General features: G+C 44.4%; 1 pseudogene; it reads right to left on the bottom strand.

Moving 5' to 3' along the window:
* Positions 1-374: 374 nt before the first annotated feature.
* On the bottom strand, positions 375-5,617 carry LOC118328759 (annotated as a pseudogene).
* Between the last annotated feature and the right edge of the window lie 804 nt (positions 5,618-6,421).

Below are 6,421 nucleotides of genomic sequence, written 5' to 3'. Positions count from 1 at the left end.
CAGCACTATAACAACAGGAGCAGACGCAGTTAGCCACTAATCTTGGTGAAGTCAGAGATGGAGCCATTTTAAGCAGGCGGTAACAAGCCCAGATATTGTCCCTCAAGGAGTTGGGTTAGAGTGCAAAAAAAAACGTGAATATTGGACAAAACACAATCCAACATGAAAGCTAATGCTTCCTCTGTGTCGAGGATGTGTAAAATAGGTAACCGGCGTTGCCTAACAAATTTCACCGCATGTTACCATCAATAGCTTTGTATGATTGAGTGTGTCAGTTTTTGTTTGGAACAGCTTTTGGCTGAAGTAAGACGCCGAGGTTCAAATGGTAACGACGGTCATTCTCGGCAAAATTGACTTGTTCAACGGGATGAACCCTAGACCAGGCGTTTAAGGAAGTTATAAACCTCTTTGTGGTCCTGTGCAGTGGTACCCTGAAGGTGAGACACCATTGGTCCCAACACCTCCCCATCATCCTGGTGGGCGTACCAGCCTTGGATCTGAGAGATGACAAGGCACACTATGGAGAAGCTGTGGAAGGTAGAGAGAAACGTCTTCCCCGAATTACAGTATCCCCAAGGAGACTGGCGGATGCGCAAAAGAGAGTTGGGTAGGACAACAGCTTATTAACTTCCACTGGAGTTTTGCTTGTGACCTTTTTTTCTCCCCCCTGGCTGGGAAAGGCATTTAAAGGAAACTCATTGGCGTTTCCTCAGGTTCCGTCAATAGCCTGAGCTGCTCAGCCGCTGACTGACAGCGCGCCTTTAAAACTGTTCGACGAGGCCATCCGGGCCGTCCCCTCTGCCCTGCCACACGGTGCAAGGAAGAAAGGGGGGAAGACATGCTCTCTTCCTGCTAAGACTTCTCCACGTTGGAGACGGTTACAGGGGAACGAAGGCGGGCTTTAGTTGGTGGAGCGGTGGCTATAGACGCAGGAGAAACACACCAGCTACACTGGAGCGACACACACACACACGACACACAAAGAAAACAATGTTACTTTCACGATTCTCTCCTGTCCATAAGTGTACGGCTTACGAGCAGTTATACCAATCCGTTTCCATGAAAACAATTTGACATCAGGGTCAGATTTGAGGAGCGTGTGGTAGATTCATAGACCCTAGTTTCATTGCCCAACATCATGTAGTACGTGTATAGACAAGTGGAAATGAAATTTCTCTGGAGTTCCCTTTCGTTAAATTGGACTTGATGTTTTTGTTGGGCGGTAAAAAAAGAAAAAAGGAAGGATGCGACCGTGGAATGTTTTTCAATGTTTGTTTTTGCCACTGGTTGTCAACCTTTATTTTAATTTTTTGTTTTACAGTCGTATATTGTTTTGAGTGGGGAAGAAGACGATTCGCCAAAATGCAATTTTTCAGCGGTGCGTATTTTAGCAGGAAAAAAAAACCTTTTTTTGTTCTTTTTGGGGTTTCTCAGACCTTTTAAAACGCGTTCGAAAATCCAGCCTGAGCGACGTTCGCCCTGGTGCTGCCGCTGTTTGTTCAGCCTTCCTGCGTATGATCAATGCATTATAGCAGTTTTTTTCAGTTTCACTTTGTGAGGGCGAGTCATGTGTCACCGCACTGTCAAAGCCAGGAGCTTGAAGTAACCATCTGTGAAGGGGGTTTTCTTTTTTTTTGTTTTGGCGTTCAAAGTTGAGCTAGGGGTATGCTGTTTTCAGTCCGAGCCACATGGATTCGTGTAATTCATTTTGCTTGAATGAAGTTGACTGACGTGCGGGCTGAACACATACTAAACGGGGGATTGCTCAGACCTGGGAAAACAGAGGTCTTCCGGACACCGAACAGTGCTATGTACAACGTCGCGTGGCTTTAAAAATGGATCAAAAACGATGATTCAGTGTATTTTGTGTGTGTGGCTGCCAGTCAAGTGGTTAATTGGGTATTTTCTTTCCTGCTTTTGCAAATGTTTCCCTAGAGTGTTTCGAAGCTGTGTAGCTGCCCAGGAGCTGCAAAAGCTGAAAGCTTTATGAGATGATCGGATTAGAAGCCTTGTTTAGGGTGTTTGTTCGGTGGCGGGGAAACAAAGAGCCACCTTTAATGCCTCTGTGGCAGTTTTAGTCAGAACAACCCTTTTTTTGCCAGCAAGCATTTTTTTTGATTTCTTAAGTAGCATCATACTGGCTAAGCAATGTCACTAAGAGAGGAGCATCAGTCGGGCGCGGATGGCCTGCGGGCTAATAACAGTAACAAAAGCCTAGCTGTCGGGTTATGGTGGGACGTATACAAGTTGACTCAGTCTTTTGGTTATAAGTTCATGTGGGGGGTATTTGAGCTTTTTTGGGTATCTTTTCTCCACAGAAGTTATCACTGTGGGGTGTGCGACTGCACGTGTGATGGTTAATACTAACACTGATGAATGGGGATCCGTGTGGGTTGTGATTACGCGTCTACAGTCTTAAGGCTAACCGTTTTAATCTCCGCTACAAGGCCTGTAGGCTTTTGTAATTAATGCGGCTGATGAGCATGGTATGTGCAAGTCAGTGATGACTGAGAAACTGAGATGTAGAATCTTACAGTTTACTATTTTTTCCCTATTACGAAAATGTATTTGAACTACTAGATTCAGGGGGTTACAGTACTGTTGGCGTCATCTGTATTGTATTTCAGACATCAAGCTGGTGCTTTAATTTCAAGCCCAATTTGTGGATGCGCGTGTTTTATGATAAAAGCTATTGTACACTTTTTTTTTGAAAAAGCCAATAAATTCAAGTAGAAACAGATTCTACTCTGCCTCTCTGTTTGGACAATGGAGAACTCTCGGTTTCCCTGATGAAACAGGAAAAATGGTGAGGAGTTTTGTAAAAAAAGAAACTGTCATAAGTACTTGACATTATTTGGTAAAACATGCGATACCTAATACCGGGGTCGTGCTGGATCTCTGATCTTGTTTCTAGGACTTTTATTTGACCACAGAACAAGGATTTCATGATAGTCCGAGTGGCTTCTAGGTAAATGAAGTATAGTTGAATCACACAGTGTCAACAATTTAATAATTAGTGGATTAGATTGATGTATAGATGTTACTTTGAATCAGCTTAGCAGTGGGGATTTGGTGGCTATATTTTTATGCACTTGACAAAACACCCCACGGTGACATGTGGAATGCTGGTATTGTTCTTGACTGACAGTGGGTGTGGTGCCGCCCCGGCCTGGGCGGCAGGTTTTGAGGGCTCTGATTAGGGCAACATCGAGACACAGAGGGGACAGACGAGTCACAGACTTATGAGCGGAAAGCTAAATAGTTTTTTGGATTACAAACCAAACCTGACACGGGTCATGTAACATAATTGACGAGTTTCACTAAACCCATCAAGGTTTCATGAAATACATTTTTGCCACAGAATTCGTAAATCTGGAAATTGTGCGTACAGTGTGAATGTTAACTCAGTCTGTTAGCACAAACACTTTGCTACATCTTGTTGAGCTGTTCGTTCGCTGGGCTGCGAGCACGCAGCACCGTACTCGATGGTCGGGGGGGGGGATGGCGTGTGCTGTGGCGGTGGTTCAGGCAGAAGCTGAGGTAGGAATGGTGGGCGTAACAATGTCCTCTGAATTGGCGTAGGTATGGCGAATGAATAAACAAAAAGGCATTGTTATTCAGTAAATTAAAGATGAAACAAACTGCAGGATTCACCAGTGGGGGCGCCCTCCAGAGAAGTAGTACACATCTGTCAGCAATTGATTGTTGGGATACAAGTTTGAAAATGGGCTCATTGAAAACAAGGTAGTTTGCTTATTTGTCAGAAATCTAGTATCTGTGTTTAACTTTAAGATTTCCTGGGATTCAACGGGGATCAGGCTGGCAGGTTTTTTGTTGACAAGTAAACAAAAGCACGATTTTTGTAAACACCTGAGAGTCAGGCCTCTAGCCTGTGGGCTAATCATAACCCCCTCAATTTACTGCGCTGAGAGGATCATAAATGACGGAGCAGCTGCATGAGGGTGACCTGCTCCTTTTTAATTGGACAGCGATGGCTGAACTCTGACCTACTGCAAACCCGCTCAAATTTTTAACAAGAGCAACACTGTCCGCAGAATTGCAAAGAAGCAGGCGACTGGTAAACAGGACCAAATGTTACCTCTCCCAGCCAAGGGCTCCGCGGGACCAAACAATGTCATTGTATGTGGGTATTTCATGTGTATTTTCACATAGGAGGTTGTTTCGGGTGCGCCTTGCTAGCTCTGCCTTTGAAGACTTCGCTATATTTGAGACTTCTTCGTCCATGGCGGCCGAGCACCGCTTTGCGACCTAACAGCCGAACGGTGAGAAGACAAACCGGCGTCCTTCCAGATGAACAGAACGGCTATCAAAAACATCAAGAAGACATTTCACAGCAGACGTTTGTGTAAGTGCAAAGTACTGGTTTGTCCTTTGTCACTCACCTTGTATAATAGTACTTGGTTGAATTTTGCCCAGCAGTTGGGGAATTTGAAAGCCACCAGCTGCCTGCATCCCTCACCAGTCAGGACCCCTGACGTTAGACCAGCTGCGGGCGAGTACAGTGGTGAGATGAATGAAGCCAAGGAACGTCAGATGTGTTATTTACAACATAAAAGGTTAAAGATCATAGTTTGTTTTTCTGCTTTTTCTATTTCTTCATTTTGTGAACACGGTGATCATGCTGGTTTTAAGACAAAGAGTACCGTTCTGACGATGGGGCCTGCACGGTAAGAACAAAGAGTACAGCGTCTTTAGTTCAAAGGCTAGAGCTTACATTTTGCAAAGGCTTACGCATGAAACTTCCCAACTTGTTGCTACAGTATTTCGCAAAGTGTTCAACAGGTGCATGAGCGTTTATGCTCCGTCTGCTGAATAAGAACTGCCCTCAGCATCTTGTCTTTGGCTTGAGAGGCTCAGATGCGGTGCCAAGACGACAGCCAGCTTGTTAAGAACTTCTTCACGGTGGCTTGCGTCTCTCTGCCCTCCTCTCCCGCCAGCACTTTGGCCTTGTAGTCGGAAGCGAAAATCAGCCCGAAAGCTTCCACGTCAAATCCAAGCTGGAACATCAGCAGTTCTCCTCGTTCCCGCAGTTTATTCTGTGGACCAAAAGGAGGACGGTGGGTTGTATTTTCACACGTAGTTCATAAAACACATGACCTCTCTGACACTAAAGAGACATCCTACCAGCTCCTTGTCCACCAAAGTCTTGTCACTGTGTATGCTGTAGAGTTGGTGCTTAAAAACAATCGGAGGCAAGGTGTCATTGAAGAGCTTCCTGGGGAACAGTGTCATGAGGTACTGGAGGGTGGATTTGACGTCAGTGAGTCCTTTTAGGATACAAATAGATGGAAAGTGATTTTTAACATCCTTTGATAAGATTTCAGCTCATTTGCAGTTATGTTTTCAGCAGTCAGACCTACCATCTCCATTACTGACAGCTCCAAACTTCTCTGGGCCATTTCTTCTTCTCTTCACCTTGAAAGTGTCTGAAATCAGAGCCCGTTTCCTGTTCATACCTGGAGGAGAAATAATAGTAGACGAATAAATGACTTGCAGAATTAACCTGTTCCCTCCACGCACAGATTTTGTGTTTGAATGAAAAACTGTGACACAATAACTCACAACCCATCCCCTGCCCTGATAACGTCTCACCAAAGAGCGGTTATCTAAATCAGGAAAAACAAGCCTCGTCTGTGTTACAGGCACAAACGTAGCCTCCCTTGCTGAAGATAGGTTAGGTATTTAACTCAAAGTTATAGCCCTGAGAAAAAAAGAGAACAGAAACACACACACACACACACACACACACACACACATATATATATGACACACACACACACACACACACACGCCACAGCACATTTCTCACACCCACACCAGCGTGAACGGCGATAAAACTGGGTCACAGTGAAAGAGACAGATGCGTTAAGGATGTCCTTCGTCAATCGCTGCATCTTTTGTTTTCTTTGTTTTTATTCCTCGTCTGTTCTCACTTTTTTTCCTTCCTGACCTATTTATTCTGAACCCGGCTTTTCATTTTGCTGCCGCTGCTTCTGCTCATCCGTCACTGTTGTGTCTTTGCATTTGGAGAGATCCAGTAGGAGAAGCTGTGCGTTGCCTCTTGATCAGGGCTCCTCCTGGATGATGGAGCGACCTGCCAGACATCTTTAAACACACTTTAATGACCTTTCTTAGAAGTCATTTATTTCTCCTGTCTTTGGGTCAGGCTTTGTCCATTTGTCAAATGTCAAATCTCGGGTGACTCTCAAAAGGTCTTGCTCTTATTTTGACTTATTTAGATGCATCTTCATGCTATGTTCCCCCATTTAAATAATTCCCCTGATTATCCTAATAGAGTGATAAAGCTGGAGGACAAAATTTGAAAATAATATAACATCCTAATGTGAATTAACAATGCATCCAGATGTATGGAGATCAACGTGTTTACATGCCTTTTTTG

This window comes from Morone saxatilis, unplaced genomic scaffold (genome assembly GCF_004916995.1).
Source record: "Morone saxatilis isolate NCDOM2014 unplaced genomic scaffold, NCSU_SB_2.0 Contig18, whole genome shotgun sequence".
Classification (NCBI taxonomy): Eukaryota; Metazoa; Chordata; class Actinopteri; family Moronidae; genus Morone; species Morone saxatilis.
Note: the sequence above shows the minus strand (reverse complement) of the source record. Positions and strands in the feature narration are given on the sequence as shown.